Raw genomic sequence first — 19,273 nt, 5'->3', positions numbered from 1 at the left:
TCAGAGAGTGCAACAGTAGGGAAATTGTGGGATAGCGAAAGGGGTTAAAAATAACATTCTCATCAATTAAATACGCTTTTTTTAATTAAAGAATGATTTATTAATAAATTAACAATAAATTCATTAAAAATACCAATAAATGAAATGTAATAACTACTTTAATACAATAAATTACTTTCCACCCAATTCCCCAATGAACACAAATCCCACTCCACATCAAATCTAACACAATTAACATAATTATCAATTAACCAATCAATAAAAATTAATTAAAAATTATTAAATCATTAACAATTAAATAATTATCATTACCAATAATTAATACTTAATATACATTCATTTCCCAGTAATAATTAATTAACAATACATTAATTATCAATACTAATACATATTAATACATTATTACCTAATTATAATACATTACTTCCCACCCTATTCCCCTATAAACACACAACCTGCTCCTAAACTGAATTAACACAATGAATATATTTATCAACTAATTAATTAATACTAAATAATTACCAACTAATAATTGATGAACAATAAATTAAGTATCAATACTAAAAAATAAAAATTAATAATTACTTTATTATAATTAATTTACTTCCCACCCTATTCCCCTATAAACCCACAACCCGCTCAAATAAACATGTATATAATTAATATAATTGTCAAACGATCAATTAATAACAATTAATTACCAATTAATAATTAATTAACAATAAATTAAATATCAATCCCAATAAATATGAATTAATTATCAATCAATCAATCAATCAGTAAATTTGTAGAGCGCGCTACTCACCAGCGAGGGTCTCAAGGCGCTGAAGTTCAAGTTCAAGTTCGAGAATTTATATAGCGCACTACTCACCCAGAGGGTCTCAAGGCGCTTGGGGAGGGGGTTCATTATTTGTCGAATAGCCAGGTTTTAAATTCTTTTCTGAAGGAGATGTGGTTTTGTGTAAGGCGGAGCTGAATGGGGAGTGAGTTCCAGGTCTTGGCCGCCAAATAGGAGAAGGATCTACCTCCCATGGTGGATCTTTGGATATGCGGAACTGTGGCGAGGCCTTGATTGGAGGATCTCAGTTGGCGGGTGGGTGTGTAGAAGGATAGTCGAGTGTTGAGGCATTCGGGACCTAGCTTGTAGAGGGCCTTGTGTGCGTGGGTGAGGAGGCGGAATGTTATTCTCTTGTTGACGGGAAGCCAGTGGAGGTCTTTCAGGTGGCCGGTACTGTGATCTTGGCGATGGATGTCCAAAATGAGTCTCGCTGATGCGTTTTGGATGCGTTGGAGTTTTTTCTGTAATTTGGCTGTAATTCCGGCGTAGAGGGTGTTTCCGTAGTCTAGTCGACTCGTAACCAGTGCGTGGGTGACAGTCTTTCTTGTCTCGGCGGGGATCCAGTGGAAGATTTTTTGAGCATACGAAGTATGTTGAAGCAGGAGGATGAGACAGCGTTGACTTGATTGGTCATCGAGAGTGAAGAGTCTAGGATGAAGCCAAGGTTATGTGCGTGGTCCGTGGGTATGGGTGCTGAGCCCAGATCCGAAGGCCACCATGAGTCGTCCCAGGCAGAGGGGGTTGATCCTAGGATGAGCACTTCCGTTTTGTCTGAGTTAAGTTTAAGGCGGCTGTTTTTCATCCATACGGCTACATCTTTCATGCCTTTGTGAAGATTGGTTTTGGCGGAGTTGGGGTCTTTGGTGAAGGAGAGGATCAGCTGGGTGTCGTCTGCGTTGGAGATGATGTTGAGGTTGAAGGGAGAGGGAGGGGCCGCTACTGCTCGAATAGCCAGGTCTTGAGGTGTTTCCTGAAGGTGAGTTGGTCCTGTGTCAGTCGTAGGTGAGCAGGGAGTGAGTTCCATGTCTTGGCGGCCAGGTAGGAGAACGATTGTCCTCCGGTGGTGACTCTGCGGATTTGTGGGACGGTTGTGAGGGCGAGGCTGGCGGAGCGGAGCTGGCGGGTAGGAGAGTAGAATGAGAGGTGGTTGTTGAGGTATTCGGGGCCCATGTCGTGAAGTGCTTTGTGTGCATGGGTGAGGAGCCTGAACGTGATCCTTTTGCTGACGGGGAGCCAGTGCCGTTTTTTCAAGTAGGCCAATATGTGGCTGTGGCGAGGGATGTCAAGGATGAGTCGTGTGGAGGCGTTCTGTATGCGCTCCAGTCGTTTCTGAAGTTTGGCTGTGGTTCCTGCGTAAAGGGTGTTTCCTTAGTCCAGACGGCTGGTGACGAGGGCCTGCGTGACCATCCTTCCGGTTTCTGTGGGAATCCACCAGAAGATCTTTTGGAGCAGGCGCAGGGTGTTGAAGCAGGAGGATGAGATGGCGTTGACTTGTTTGGTCATCATGAGTGAGGACTCCAGGATGAATCCTAGGTTGCGTGCGTGGTCCGTGGGTGACGGTGCGGTGCCCAGTGCAGTGGGCCACCAGGAGTCGTCCCAGGGGGACGGGGATTGTCTGAGGATGAGGACCTCCATTTTGTCTGAGTTCAGTTTCAGTCGACTGAGCTTCATCTATTCCGCAACGTCCTTCATTCCTTCCTGGAGGTTGGTTTTGGCGGTGGTCGGGTCTTTGGTGAGGGAGAGTATCAGCTGGGTGTCGTCAGCGTAGGAGATTATGTTGAGGTGGTGTTTGCGTGAGATGGTGGCGAGGGGGCTCACGTAGATATTGAAGAGGGTTGGGCTGAGCGAGGAGCCTTGGGGTACGCTGCAGATGATCTAGGTGGCCACGGAGCAGAACGGCGGGAGGCAGACTCTCTAGGTTCTGTTGGAGAGGAACGAGGTGATCCAGTCCAGCGCTTTTCCTCAGATCCCAGTGTTGTGGAGGCGGGTTGTTAGGGTGCGGTGGCAGACGGTATCAAAGGCGGCTGAGAGGTCTAGGAGGATGAGGGCGGTTGTCTCCCCGTTGTCCATCATGGTCCTGATGTCATTGGTGGCTGCGATGAGGGCTGTCTCTGTGCTGTGGTTGGCTCGAAATCCAGACTGGGATGGGTTGAGCGAGTTGCTTGCCTCGAGGAATGCAGTCAGCTGTTTATTGACGGTCTTCTCGATGACTTTAGCCAGGAAGGGAAGAAAAGAGATGGGGCGGAAGTTCTTGAGGTCTTTAGGGTCAGCTGTGGCTTTTTTCAGAAGGGCGTTGATCTCTGCATGCTTCCAGCTCTCTGGGAAGGTGGCTGATGCGAAGGAGTTGTTTATGACGTACCGGAGGTGGGGTGCGATGATGGCGTATGCTTTGTTGTAGATGTGGTGGGGGCAGTGGTCGGAGGGAGAGCCGGAGTGGATGTTGTTCATGACGTGGGTGGTGACTGTGTGCTGATGGGGGTCCAGTCGCTTAGGGTGGTGTTGGAGGTTGTTGGTTTGGAGTCCGGAGGCAGAGCCTGGGCGTCAAAGCTGTTGTGTATGTCTGCAATCTTGCGGTAGAAGAACGTGGCAAGGGAGTTGCAGAGGTCTTGTGATGGTGTGATGTCGTTGTTGCTGGCGTTGGGGTTGAAGAGCTCTTTTACAATGCTGAAGAGTTCCTTGCTGTTGTGGGTGTTGTTGTCCAGCCACTCTTTGAATGATGTCCTTTTGGTGGTGCGGATCAGCTGGTGGTGTTTGCGAGTGGCGTTCTTGAGGGATGTCATGTTTTCTGTCGTCCGTTCGTGGAGCCAGGTTTTTCGAGCGTGCGGCATAATTTCTTTGAGTCTTTGAGGGCTTCGGTGAACCATGTAGTTTTCCTGTTGCTGGTCTTGCCTGGGGGGTTCTTAGGTGGAGCGAGGTTGTCGGCGCAGTTGGTGATCCAATGTGCGACCGTTACAATTACATTACTTCACACCCTATTCCCATATAAACCCACAACCCGCTACAGAACAAAAATGCAAAACTTAATTACAAATAATTAATCATTCCTAAAAATGATTAATTCACTTACTATAATTAAATTACGATCCACCCTATTCCCCTATAAAACCACAACCGGCTACGGTACTAAAACACAAAATTCACTTTAAGAAAATTAATAACTTCTACACAATAATACATATATTTAAAAAAATAATACAAAACATAACAAAACATGTGGAACACATACATATAAAATACATACTAAAATACATAACACTAACTCAAACATCGATATTTTTAACATTGATTTCATTACTATCAATATTAATAACTTTGATATTAACAAAAATAATATTTCTTACCTTCAGGTCGATATTCTGGTCACTGATATTCTTGATGTCGATATTCTGCCCCTACGATATTTAAAAATCGATATTAATGTAGTTTGTTATTAAAAACTCAATATGTTGTCTGTGCACCTGATTTTGTATTACTAATTTGTGATTACCAATTAGGTAACCGTAAATTAGGTAATGCAAAACCCTTTGCACCTGTGCGCATTTAGACCCCTATGAACGAATGGAGTAGCATTTCCTAATCTAAATTCACTAACTGTGATTGTGCCCCTGTAGGAATTGATATTAGGGAATAGCTATTTTCTTACGTACCATTTCGCATTCCCTAAATAGCATTTACCTAAAATTCGCTATTTAGGGAATGCAAAATGGAACTTTGATACATGTGTCCTGAAGTGTCTCCAGGGAAATTGCAGTACTGTCAAAAGGAAGTTCAGTATTTGGAACACATCATTGTGAAGGGAGCTAGAAAGGTGTCTCCAAAAGTAGCAGAAGCGATCACGCAGATGAACCCACTACGAACTCAGAAGGAAGTCAAGAGGTTTTAGGTAATGGTTTGCTACTGTAAACAGCTGATACCAAACATTCCTTTAATGAGGAAACGTCTACTGTGGTTGACAGGCAGAGATGTGTTTAATTCGATTACATGAGACAACAAATGTGCAAAAGCGTTGCTAAAGTTGAAAAAAAAATGTTGTTGTGGATCAGCACTAGGAATGCATGATTATTCAAAGGAATTCACACAGTGAGAGATGGGAACGCTCTCTCATTGTTGACCCAGATGCATGGAGATGCCGGAAAAACAATTGCCTACATTTGTACTGCATTTAACCTATAGCTGCAGGTCTTCTTGGTTGCCTTAAAGTGGTTGATGCGATAAGCATTAGTCCAGAAAAGAGTGAGAATATAGTGGTGGGATACCCTTTAACTGTAATGGTCTCACACTCTGTCGAGTTGTTGTTAACAAGAAAAAATTACCCACAACAGACTGACTCGCTAGGAATAAGCCATTCTCTCATCCGAAAATACTGAGATATGCAAAGATATATAGGGATGCACGATCCTTAACCCTTCAACACTGTTGCCTGTAAATAATACTGATTGTGATGAAATTGAACAGGATTGCATAGATGTCACAGATTTATGCACTAATCTCTGACCTGATATTAAGAATGAACCCCTGATTGAGCCTGACCATGTATTGTTTTTGGATGGCTCATGTTTAAGAGGTAACAATGGCACACTAGGAGTAGCATATGCTATGTGTAAAAGATGTTGTCAAAGCTTCATAGCTTCAGAAAGCCACCTCAAATGATGGTTACCATTTTTACAGACAGCCAGTACGGGTTTGGTGATGTCCATGATTTTGGGAAACTATTATCCCAACGGGCATTTCTGGCCTCCTCCGGTGTTCCTATCAGAAATTGTGCTGCCTACATTAGCGAGTTGTTGGAGGCTTTACAGTTTCCAGGAGAGTGGTAATAGATATGTTGCCATGGGCAACAGATAAATAGATTCAGTTTCTAGATACTGTGCTTTCTAAGACTGCACATGCAAAGAAAAGTTCACCTTTGAGTACGAAGAGTAGAGTTCCTTTTCCATGTTGATGAAAGTCACTGACACATAGGAAGACTTGAAAAGGGTGCAGGAAAATGTGTCAGAAGCAGACCAAAACAGTTGGGTAAAAGCGGTTTGTGAGAAAAAGGCAAACTACATTTGGATGTTGGCTTATTGGAGACCAGTATTACCAGACAGTCAGTTTCAGTTTCAGTAAAGCTTTATTCGATTTTTGTAAAATATAAAATCATAAAAGCTACATATATATATACACATCATTATTTCATAAAAAATACATAGCCATCATCCATTAAAACCATTAAAAAATACATTAAATTAGTGCATTTGTCAGAATAAAGCTTTACAAAATCAGAATTAATTAATTAAACAGTTTCCAATAATCTCCGCTTCCTCAGGATATGCTTTTTAAAAAACACATCATGACCATAATACATTTATCGTTTCCTAGTTGTAATAGACTTAAATACGCTGGTCTACATTGTCGCCAGTAACCCTGTCTCAGATATTGTTTAATCCACCTCCTACGTTCGTAATCATAATATTTACAGACTAAAATCAGATGGAAGGTTGATTGTATAGACTGGTTATCACATGGTTATGGTACCAGAGTTCTTGACCAGTCATTTCTTTCTGGAAAAGTTACTAAGTGGAAAAATAGTTCAAATCTGAACCTGGTCAATATAAAGCGGTCAAAACCCACAGCACAGATTTATATATAAGGTTGATTTGTCTGGCTAATCAATGTCATTTGATGCTGGATTACTGTGCTTTTTGTAAATTCACCTGTTACTCTCAACGTATCAAAGTGGGTCATACATAATCTTTTTAGGCCCTTCCTTGAAATTCCGCTATTTGATTCAGGGTTACTATACAATTCGGGTCTTTACAGGTCAATGTATTCTTGACATAAGCTAACCACAGGATACTTTCAGCTTTGTCCAGGGCCATCAAGTCCTTTATGATATCCCTGTTGAGACCCAGGGCTTCCACAGTCCATACCCTGTGCCCTAAAGTAGAATTGGCTGTAATTTTATTCGGTCGGAAATATGTTCCATCCCTAATTCTGCATTACAGTTAAATACAGACGCACCCTGGGGAAGCGATAACAAATATCTTAAAAACCCGTTTTCGGCTATTTGAATGGAGGATGCGTCCCGGATTCCCCAGATTCCGGCCCCATATAGGGTTATGCTCCTACATTTGGCCATATATATTTTAGCAGGATTTCAGGTGGTCTTTTTCCTAATTGTTTTGCAAAGTTCATTAGGGCCGCTAGAGATCTTTTGAATAATAAAGTCCTAGATTTCATGGCTCCCACCCATGAACCTGAACCATCGAGTAACACCCCCAGGTAGGAGAAGGTTTTGGCACACTCAATTGAAAGGCCATCCGTCTGGATTGTCCTACATTTGGAACGATCTTTCCCGCATTTCATCATGAAAGACTTTTTGGCATTAACTTTTAACCCTCTTTTTCCCATAAATTGATTGTGTATTGCTAATGCCCTCCTTGCACCTATCAGCGTGCGGGCCATAAGCACTACGTCATCCGCATAAAGGAGTGAGACGACCTGCTTCTTACCATATCTGGGAGAATCAATTGTGCTGGCCTCCAACTCCCCCTCCAAAGCGTTCGTATAGATGGAGAATAGGAAAGGGGCCAGCACGCAGCCCTGTCTCACCCCCTTCTCAATGTGAAAGGGCCCTGTGCATTCTCCATTTTTTCAGTGTCTTACCCTAGCCATAGCCCCGGAATACAGCTGGCGTAGGAATTGTATTATGGCCGGTTCCACTCCTATTTCTTCCAGGGTTTGCCATAGCTTCAGGGGTCCACACAGTCAAACGCGGCTGTGAGATCAACGAAGATGGCATATTAAGATTCTTTCTTAGCTCGAGTATATTTCCCCTGAATGATTACAAAATTTAGAACCTGCTCCACCATGCCCATCCCCTCTTTAAAATCATATTGGACAGGACTAAAGATATTGTCACTTGTCCATATTTGAAGTTTCTCTAAGATCACCTTCCCTGCAATCTTCATAAGGGAGTCTAGTAGGGAGATTGGTCTATAGTTTACTGGGCTCTCTCTGTCTCCCTTTTTGTAGATCGGTATTATTACCGATTCAGACCAGGTTTTGATGAAACCCATTGCACAACAAGCCTGCAGGACACGCGTACAAATCGGAGCCCACAGATCGATAGTCAATTTAAATATATCATTTGGTATTCCGTCTGGGCCCGGGGCCTTACTTCCTTTGCTCTTATTTATTGCCATCACGACTTCAGTATGTTGAATTTCTATATCTATCGGTGCGTGTTCCATTATAGGTACATCCACCTCAGGTATCACTTTAGCGGGGCCATCATTTCCCCCGTCCTTTTTAAATACACTAGAAAAGAAGTCAATCCAGGTGGATTCATTAATGGCAATCTCTATTCGTGCGATGTCTTCCTTTTTAAAGTATGGGGCTTTCACTGCTTGCGAAAACAGTTTCGGATTTTTACTTTCCGACGCTTTTACTAGATTATGCCATGCCAATTCTTTAACCTCCTTTTTTCTATGGGACCTCGCTTGATTGTATGCCCTTCGGCAGTCTCTTATTAATTCGTTATCTCTGGGTTTAATGCTAAGAGCAGTTTTAAGCTTGTTATAAGCCTTTGTGCAGTGGGTATCAAACCATCCAGTAGACTTATCACGGATATTATTATTAGTTTTAGTGAGAGAATCCTGTATTACCGTGGTAATATTTCCGTAGGCATCCAGAATTTCTTTGTGTGTGGAATCTTCATCTAGGCAGACCTGGATATATGGCAATGCCTTAGAAATGATTCCCTCATTTGTTTTTACAGGATCTAATGTGCTCCACTTCAATGCAAACCCATTATTGCATGCCAATGATATACTTTGCGTCCATGCCAACGACTCGATAGTCGTAGATTTACTCCATTCCGATAAGAATAAATATAGGCTAATTGGCAAATGGTCACTAAGGCCATTCATATGCGTCTCATACTTCTCTACCCTATTGGCATGTTTATTAGGAACTAGTATAAAATCAATCACCGACTGGAAACCCCTTGATAAAAAAGTTGGACTAAACTCCACCATTGGGGAGCACATCAAATTTGCAAACCCAAAGCCAGGGTAGCCATAATGTCATTCCTTTTCACTCCTTTCTCCGTGTGAATAAAGTGATTTGTACCACTGCTTTCTTCCCATTCATTTTCTCGGGAGCTACACACTAATGACTTACATATACTAATGTTAAAATCCCCTCCCCATACCACAATTACATCTCTGCTATTGACAAAGTTTGCATGGATTACGTCTTCCGTAAGATTACTCATTACCTCCATAAAGTTACCTTTACTGGTGTTATTATAGAGGTTTACCACCACCATGTCCAGGCCCGCCAATAGCTGGATAGAGACTATTTGATAATAGGATGTATATTTCATCATTTTTATCCCCGCACATTCATCAAGTTGGAAACATAGAAACAGATACCACCTTTATGTCTACCATGTGTAGAGGGCACTGCTGGGATGTTGAAGGTCTTATATCCGTCTATATGTGTTTCCCCAATTAACCATGTTTCCTGTATACAGAGGATATCAAAGTCATGTATAAACTCTGACCACTCAGTGCTAGAGATCTTGTTCTCCAGACCATTTATGTTCTAGAACATTACCCTTACCAGCCCTCGTGGATTTGCTACCTTTATTGACGGGAATTTAACACTATCGTTTGGTGGCGTCGGTGCTTCCAATGTGGCTATTGTCACTACACCCCCTTTATTCCTCATAGGGTTATCGTCAGTTGTACTAGTATTGCCTGAACACTATTCATGTAAGTCAGGTCATTGGTCAGACATTTTTTATATCTAGTCGCTCCTGTTATCTCGGTCACCCCTACTAGATCTAATGCGTTCACTATTCCCGTTGGTATGTTCCCTATCTCTTCCATTCTAGGGGGTATTACTTTTTGTCCTGCACCATGCTTTGGGATACACCGTGCATTTTCCCTATACTTCCTATCAACCTTACTCATCCCACACAGTCAGTCACAGTCATTTAGTCCGGACAGTACTGCTAATCTGTTTTGCCCTGATGGCGTGGTATTCCCCTGCCATCCCCCAAATCTGTTTTCCTCTGCTCCCTTCCCAATGTCTAGCCTGATTATGGGGTGCATTCCTTGCTTTCTGCCATGTATTCCAGTTATCCGTTCTTACTTGATTCGTGGGGCTATAAAAGAAGGCTAGTGGTAGGATCTCAATGCCTAGTCCCCTGGGACCCCCCCTGATCCCCACTTCCCTCATAATCCTATCAACTGGCACTTTACTGTTAAAATGAATCACAATGCAGTCCTCCTTGTTTGGCTTCCTTGATCTACCTACCCAGAAAACCCGTCGGGCCATTATGATATGTTGCCCTGCCAACCTCCCTTCTAAGGTGTTACTAGACAGCCAGTGCATGACTTTATTTTTTAGCTGGCTGTAGTCCTCTGTCACTCCCTCCTTAAGAGGTGGTACATTTCCTAGAACTAGGACCAGGAATGCTGATTGTGGCGGTAAATTGAGTGTCCGTAGTTTAATCCAGGAGCTGTCAGGTCTCATCAGCAGGATTTACCTCCTCCACCTGTACATTTAAGGGATTTATCCTAGGATTACTATGTTCTTTGGTATTATTACTCTGTTCTATACCCTCTTTTTTAGCTGGCTCACACTTTGTTTTATTCGGTCTTGGTTCCTTCACTATACAAGTTGATATCAGACATGAGGGAGGTTTACTGGTTGTCCCCTGCTTACTTAGGTGTATAGCCATACCCCCTCTTTGATTTTTGGAAGCTACATTCACTGCCCCAGATTTGTTATCAGCGACTACCTTGACAAGATTATCTACCAGTCTGTTGTTTCCAATGACACAGTATTACCATGGATATAAACACTAAGGCAGGGATTCAATGGTGGGACTTTTCAGAAAAAGTTGGTATAACCCCAGATTCTGGATGTTAGCAGAGGAGATCTGCCTTTGGTGTAATATGTCAACAATTGAGTGCAGGAAAGACAAAATGCAACACTGTGACACAAATAGGGAGATCAAGCGGTCTTTTCAATAGGATGCATGTAGATCTGATCAAAATGCCTGTGCAAAACGGACTGAGATGTATCCTGATGTTCGTGTGCAACTTTTCAAGATGGGTGGAAGCCTACCCTCCAGAGGACATGACAGTCTCACTGTAGCAAAACTGTTATTTTAAGAATTAATCATCCTCCTCTTGAAGGTTCTAGGATTGGTCAGTTTCCCCTTCCCCTCCAGTCTCTGGAGCTGAATGTGCCCAGGCCTTAGGGGACCTAATCAGTTCTGCCTTCATAATCTTATTAGCATTAGGTAGCGCCCTGGACCTGCACTGTACCCTGAGCTCAGCTACTGTGACTTTGGACAGGCTAGCCAGAAAAATCTCCATTGTATCCCTAGTTTTGGGTCACAAAACAACTTTGCAAATCAGAGATAGAACAATTTAGAAAAATTCAATATAAATTTAAAACACTTTAGTTCAAATTCAAAATTCTATTTCTTTTCTGAGTGAATATATGGATTTTTAAAGACGTTTATCTAATTACTGTATGGTGTAGTTTAAACACAGGTACTGTTCACACTGCTGAACATCAAATGTTGGAAGGTGATTTATTAGGAGGTGTGGTAGCAATAAGGCCACAATCATAATATAAGGCAGAGTCTCAATTAATTATTCTGTTTCTCAACCTTTGGCAGCTGGCAACGAGCAGGCAGGCTTAACTAAGGAGACAGGTGTGTAAAGCATTTAAAACACTAATACAATAAATAAATAAAAACAACACGCAATAATATAGAAATAGGAAATATTATAATGACTAAAATGACAAAAATAGAATGTGGGTAAACGGAGATATGAATTTTAAAAAATGAAATGCTTTCTAGTGCCTAAACATGAAAAGCGCCAACTAGGGACATCTGGCCATGCTTGACAGGGACAAAGTAAAGGTTTGAGGGCCACTGTGATGGAGTGCGGGTCGGATGCACTGAGTATGAGGCCTTTGTTCAACTGTTTACCATCCCATTTTATCTGGAGCTTTTTCTTTCGACGTCGAGCGAGGCACCTCCTGAGATCAGTATACGAGTCAACAACAGTGGCGTGGTTCAGTGTGAGGCCTTGGTGAAAACCTGGAAGTCTTGTCAATGACAGGAGCTTTGGAGCTTTCAGCAGGACAAACCTGAAATGCAGGTTGGATCGCAGTTTGGCGTCAGAGGATTGACTCTCGACGACATGCCGTTCTACTTATGAATCTATTTCCAAAAAGTTCTCCAAACTTCTGGTACTTCTTCCAGAAAGTTTATTTGTGGGTTCAGGGTGTCCAAAACACCAATCCAAGGGTCTAGAAGCTCTGAGATTGTCCTTAGGATGTTGGGACTATGTTTTCCACAATGCACCTGGACAAATTCTTCAAAGTGGAGTGGTGTGGCTCACTGGTGTGGAGTGGTGTGGCTCACTGGTGTGGAGTGGTGTGGCTCACTGGTTAGAGGCGGCAGACCCGAGAACAGAGGACGGCCTGGGACCAGGGTTCAATTCCTGACGCGGCAGGGTCGTGGACCAGGGTCAGCGGACTTGATAATTGTTACCTCGGTGCCTACTCTAACCAGGGATCCCACTCGGCAACTCTGGGCATTAGCTTGCCTCATCTCCACAACGGCCCCCCACATACGCCGGTGATGCCTGGTTTCACCTTGGAGATACCCAGTAGGGATTATCTCACAGGGAAAGCCAGGAGGGGTTCCCCAGCGGTCTACTGCTCAGAGATACTCCTTCGGGAGTCGATTCGAGCGCATTACAAACCCACAATTAATTATATTATTTAATTAAAGTCCACTAGAGGCTGTCCAGCTGGGTTCTTTCGGTGGAGATGATGCAGGTAGCTCTTTTAACCTGCTACTTTCAGGGAGCCAACTCCTTCACTTTTAGAAGCAAGGAAAATTCCTAAGAACTGAAGTTCCAATGTGTGCAGCAGGTGCAGTCATCCAGAGTACAATCCATTAAAGTGAAGGCCAGGGTTGCAACAGGGCAGTTCTTCTTCTTCGTCTTGTTTCAGGCAGGGATCTGAGTTGCTGGGCAGCTCTCCCCATTTGGATTGAGTGTTATTGGGTGAAAAGTAGGGGGTCATATTGTTGACCCAGAAAGCACTATTTTTTCACAGTCCAAAATGGAGAAACTCCCACCCACTAGCCTGGCTAAGTTTCCCTAAAATGTTCCTTCCACCCGACTGGTAAACTAATTACTGGGGCTCCTGTCTGGCTGGGGTGGGAAGCTGTGGGGATGAGCCAGTGACCTGTCATTCCCTGCTTGAAGACCAGTTTGGCTATTCCACACCCATAAGCCTTATATTCTGCAGCTGCAGTTCTCCTACCACTAGAGGCTTCTTTTGTCTCAGCCCAGGACACCGCACTCCTCATTAAGGTTTGTTGTCTCCGCCTGGCAGAGACTGGCCAGTCAGAAAAAACCTGCTGGAAGGCTGGATTTTGGCTCATCAGAAAAGCAATTTATATCACTTATTTTTTGTGATAGTTATAACAGATCTAACCCTGACAAGTTCTTGGATGTATTCTAATGATCATTTTGAAACTATGAAGTATGTTTTGAGCTCCCTCCTATCAATAGTTACATTTTCTTAAAGTATTTACATTTTATCCTATGGCGCCAATGTGATAAAAAAGGGGGAAAAGAAGATGGCAGTCTTTCCCTCACCACTTTTATAATGTCTTTGCTTATAGTTACAAAGCGCCCCACCCCTGGGGCACCTAGGGAGGCCTTGGGGGTAATATATTTGTAAAAATAAGGTCATTCAAGACTTTAGAAGTACCTTCAATTCCAAAGTCGAATTTGCGTATAATGTAATTTTATAAGCAGCCTGCAAAGCAGGGCTGTTTTTAAAATGGCATTAGGCAACACAGGTGTGCCCACTTAAGGTCATCAAAGTCATTGGGCCTCTAAACCTGCATGTCCTGCCTATACTTACAGGTAGGTTGTAATTTCAAACTGTAATTATATGTAATTACCATGTACCTTTTCCACAGAGAACTTGCCATGGGTCTGGTTAGCAGAGCCCAGGGCACAATCAGTGTCAGAACACCAGCACCTTGGATTCAAAATGTGGGCAAAAGGGGGGGGGCACTGTTAAAATGGTCTTGATTTCTCACAGCAGTGTAGTAATTCTTTGGTAACTGATTCAAAGTGAGTCCATAAAGAAACTTAACCAGTTTTCTTTTGTTTCAGACTTTCAGTCAATATATGAACTGTAGCCAACATGTGTTTCGTCTATGGGTGCTAATCCCAATTACATTGTCTGGGGTAGAAAGGACACACCCAAACAGTTTTGAACTATATCGCCAGATGTTATATTTTGACTTTTTGTAGAGCACACATCTCACTCTGGAGGGTATACAGGCATTAGATGAGAGGGGACTGGGCTGGCCGAGTCTGAGGTCTAGGTAAAGAGCCATGCCTTCAGTGTCTTGTGGAATCTAGGGAGTGGAGAGATGGCCCTGATGCGCAGAGAGAACCTGAGGGGGAGGTTGTTCCAGGCGATTGTTTGGGTGTGAGGTACGAGGTGTAGTCACCGGCTCTGACTCTGTGGATGCAGAGTATGTCAGTGAGCTGAAGGCAAGCCAGAACATAGGTTTCTGGTAGGGGATTGGAAGTTGATGCTGTTGTTAAGGTAAGAGAGACCTCGATTATGCAAGACTTTATAACTGTTTGTGAAGAGTGTGAAAATGGTGTGTATGGGGACAAGGAGATAGTGAGGCACTTTGAGATGATGTGGGTGCAGGGTGGAAGTGTGAGTGTGAGTCTGGCTTCTGCATTTTGTATGCATTCCATGTGTGACAACTATATTATAACCTTCACCAGTGCAAGAGCCATATCAAACGCAATATTGTATCATAGTATCCCAGATTAATTAAACTGTGATACTTATAACTCACAATTTTCTTTGTTAATCCATAAACTGTAGGCTGCATAGCAGGAGCCAATCACTGCACATTTATTCTGACTTGTAGTTTGTATCATGAATGTGCTAGTTGTGAGGTATGAGTGCAGCCCGAGTTTGCATGAGAGATAACATTTCCATATTAAACTGATTGCTCCTGGAGGAGTGCAGCATGACTGATTCTCTGATTTACAAAGACCATTAAAGCACATTGCATATGTTGCAGCTGACATTCAGACATAGAGAGACATAGGAAAGTCATTTATTCAACAGTTTTGTGTACCATGGACCTTGCACCAGGAAAAACTCTGTTATATGGATAGTTGTTAGTTCTCACTGCACTGGTGTTTACCAGGTGACATTGATGTAAGCCTCTATATGTCAACAAAGGTGGATGTTTAAAATGCCAGCTTTGTTTTGTTGTGTTTTGATTCCTTCCCTGATGCCTGCCTGGGCTGCTTACCCAGATCTTGCTGAATTGTAATGCTCCTGACTATTCCCGTTGTTGTTTTGAAGTCCTGACACTAGTGGAGTATCAAAGTTGAAACAGGCCTAAAGCAAGCAAGGATAATCAAGATAACATTATCTAAAAATGATCTTTTGACGCTTACCTCGTTTTGCAGCCGCTGTATTCTTTACTGAAGGAAGATGTATTGACTCTGACCTGTTAAATGTGTTTGCTGGAGGTATATGAATGTCTCAGACTCCTCCCCTTGACTCATCCCCTTGGTTCAAAGTTGACATTTCCATAGAAGTGTCTCAATAGTAGTGGAAATCATAGTCTGAAGGTTAATTGACTGCATTCATGGTTTCTATTCCTGAGAAACTGAAAGTGTGCACCATTTGACATCAAGGGCCCTTATCTGCCTATGGACAAAGTCCAGCGCCTGTTGTTATGTGCCTGCGTTGGGTACAGTGAATTAATCTCCGAGCAATAATGGCTGTAAATAGAGCAAAAAAACACACAAGATGATGGACGGAATGTTGCACAATGCGAAAACATTCACCCCCAGTCACAGATATGGGTTTATTCCATCGTTATTTTGCTCACCAAGCCACCCCAGTGGCAGAGTGGGCTAAAGAACGGTGATGGATTAAACCCAGATCAGTTGACTGGGGGTGAGTGCTTGTATTGTCAACGCTCCGTCCATCATTTCCTTTGGTTTTTCTTTGTAAATAGAGCAATACATTTAAAAAAAAAATGATTATATGAATTCACTTTACACACAGCAAGCGCAAACAGGTGCCTGGTTCTGCCTATCATGATAGAGCCACAGACATTTGCCTGCATTTTCAGTTGGTCATGGCTATTACCCATCAGCCATTGCCAAATAGTAGAAATGCTTTACTATTTGGCCCGCAGCCCTGGAAATAGCAGAAAAACATCACAATTAACCCAACTGCTGGCTAAATATTAGGGGCCTTATTTATGAAGGCCTTGCGCCGCCGCTGCGTCACTTTTAACATAGGAAAAAGTGACGCACCAGTGGCGCAAGGCTTTCATAAATGAGGCCCTAGACATTCTGCAATGTTTTTGCGGTGTTTGGCTGGCAGCTGCGCAAATTACAAGGAAACTTCACTGTTCACCATGTCACAGGCTAAACAGCAGAGGTTTTGTATTATTTGGCCCAAAACTTCCCTCATTGCTCAGCTGCTGGTAGACATGTACAATTAGGCCATGCAAATAGCAAATAAACATAAGTATGTGGCTGTTGGTTAAAAAACAGAAATTATTTATTATTTGAACAGTAGACTGGCAAGTATCAAAGAAGTTTCAATATTGACCTGGCAGCTGGCTAAATGGTACAAATATCGTACTGTATTGCAGGTGACCTTGCAAATAACTTGAAAATAACCTTCGTTATTCTCCTTGTAGCTGGCTAAGTAGTAGAGAGTATGCACATCTTGGGCAATGGCAATGCAAATAGAAGAAGAACTTCACTACTTATCTGGTTGTTATCTAAACAGCTTAATGCATTTATTAATATGCTTTATGCAGATTTCAACAGGTACTTACAGCAAACAAGGAGTGGACACAATGGCCATCCATCTCATAAAATTTCTGATGTAATACTATTGAATTAAAAAAGTGGTCGCAAATTTCGCACATACGGTTTGCAAATGGAATAGTATTTTGCAAACAAAACCATCTACTCAGCCGAGATTGCAGAATAATAATTATTAATTAGCCAGTTGCAATTTGCAACTTTCTGTGATTTGCTTTAATCACAGGGATGGTGGCCTCTAAAGGACAGCAAACCACTATCTCTATAACTGCATTCCTAAATGTAAAAAGTTCTTTTTTTCCCCAAAAGCAGCTTGTGTTCCTTAAAGTACTGATTTAACTTTTTACAGTTTTGGAAAACGTCTCCCCCCTGAAGTTGCTAAAATGATTGCGAAAGTAAAAGGGGATCCTAAGTAGACCACATCTTCTATGCACATGAGTTACCATCCCATCTCGAGGGTCATTAGATCGTCAGTGGTTTGCAACACCATTGCAATCACAAACTATAAAAAAAAATGCTTTTTGAGTTGGAAAGGGGAGGGAGACAACCCCTTTCACGAACCCTCCTATTTACAATTCAGATACAATTGCAAATGTTCTTTTACTAGTCAAAAGAATTTTCCAAATCATAAAAAGGGTGTTTTACATAATGATAATTACTTTTGTTTTCCGAAACCTTGTGATTTTTTGACATGAGGCACTTAGTGCGAAAACTGACTTAGATGCAAGCACTTTGTTATAGGTTTAAAAGTCCTAAATGTTTGAATGTTTTAACGTTATTTTGACAGACATGACACAAAATGCAACTCCAGTACACCATTGGCGAAGACATAGCGAGTTGGAAGGCTCTTTATGGAGTTGTCTCGTGCACCACAAATGCTCCTATTCCTTAACGTTTACCTGTAGTAGTGGCTAATGTTAAAGATGATTAGAACCTTTGCAACATTAGTTAGTGCTGTGTACTCTTCTAAAGCTATGTCCTTGGTCTTACTCACAAAGCCATGGAAATTTACTAGGGTCAAAAGTAGGATTACCAGAAGGCTCCATGTTATCAGAACACCTCTTTGTCTGTAGCAAATTAGTGCATTCTGGAATTAATAATTCTGGTTCAATTCAATTAAAGAAATCAAACTAAAGAACCTAAAAATAATGATTTGTAAGAGAAGAAACAAGAAATGGAAATGTTGAATTCCAATGACATGGAATATTTAGAGCGATTTTTTCAAAATAGAAACAATTGCACAGGGCCCCTTATTAAGTGACCAACACAATGTAAATGAGATGCTTTATTTCAATCTCATGATAGAGGAAATAAGACTATGGTCCTGATTTAGAGTTTCGAGATGGAGGTAACTCCATAAGAATGCCAGAGAGCAATACCTCGGCCATCCTAACGGACCTCCATCCCAACAAATTTAGAGTTGTCCGCTAGCCCTGTGTACAAATCTCTACATTGATAGGAACTCTTGTTATTGTGCTTCCTGTGTATGGATGAAACGTTTGAAGGATATTACTGTCAGACATGGTAGCTGGACAGCAGACCTTTAAAATATGTTTTGTTTTAAAGAACAAACTTTTATACAACAAAATGAATAGTCCCACACACTGGGAGTTCTTTCCTAGGGTGACAGGGTCATTATTATTTTCCTGTCCTCACATCCAAGTGTTACTTTAAATAGGGTAGATGGTATAACGTCCTTCTTTAGATGGTCCCTACTCTGTTGGGCCATCACAGGAAGTATTCTGTCTAAGAGCTACATTCAAATATTAATTGAACTGAATATAATTGGAATATGAATGCATTCTCCCAGTAAATTTGAGAAAGACACAAGAAATGAAACTCATAGAGATTTTAATTCATTGTCTTTATGACAACTATTGTAAGAAAAAAACACTAAATATACAGGGGCATTTTGTTACCTCCATTCTCGTGACCTACGGATCAATCATTTCATAGTTCCACTTTAATACTGATTTTCCAGACCGGATGTTGAGCCGCTATTGAGGTTTCAGAACTGATATAGGGTGATTCTCTTTAAAAATATGTAGCTCAGACACTGCATTTGTGTTGGGTGATGGCTCTAACAGCAGTAGCAATAGTGCTGGCTCCAAGCAAGACTATCGAACACAAGGGCGCAATGAGGCCATATGATCTGAGCACCTGACTGGCTTCAATCAATCCGTAAAGCGTGGCTAATCAACCGTCTGGTGGAGGTGTTGAGGTGCAGGGGGAGACCATTTCGATCCTTGACAGTGAGGTAGGAGCAGGAGTATCTTCCACTGGTGCTTCGGCAGATGTGGGGTGTAGGTGAGGAAGAAGGAGGTGGAGTGCAGGTGTCTGGCGGGTAGGTGGAAGTTGAGGCGACGGTTGAAAGACACTGGTCCTTGATTGTGTAGGGCTTTGTAGGCTTGATAAGCATCTTAAATTGGCATCTCTTCTGGATGGGGAGCCAGTGGAGGTTCTTTATATGGGGGGGTGGACTATTTAGGGAGATAGA

At 42.2% G+C, this 19,273-nt stretch overlaps 1 protein-coding gene across 5 annotated transcripts in view; it reads right to left on the bottom strand.

Moving 5' to 3' along the window:
- Nucleotides 1-15,473, bottom strand: part of LOC147734796 (interferon-induced protein with tetratricopeptide repeats 5-like) — a 28,882-nt gene extending 13,409 nt beyond the window's left edge. For 4 of the 5 annotated variants that reach the window (XR_015307543.1, XR_015307544.1, XR_015307545.1 and 1 more), the window contains exon 1: nucleotides 15,382-15,473. The gene's annotated coding sequence lies outside the window, so the exon portion shown is untranslated. Of the gene's footprint in view, nucleotides 1-4,179; nucleotides 4,226-15,381 lie in introns of those variants that run through there. The other variant, XM_086953069.1, reaches the window with a different exon arrangement.
- Nucleotides 15,474-19,273: the final 3,800 nt, after the last annotated feature.

Source organism: Lissotriton vulgaris, chromosome 1_2, assembly GCF_964263255.1.
Source record: "Lissotriton vulgaris chromosome 1_2, aLisVul1.2, whole genome shotgun sequence".
NCBI lineage: Eukaryota > Metazoa > Chordata > Amphibia > Caudata > Salamandridae > Lissotriton > Lissotriton vulgaris.
Note: the sequence above shows the minus strand (reverse complement) of the source record. Positions and strands in the feature narration are given on the sequence as shown.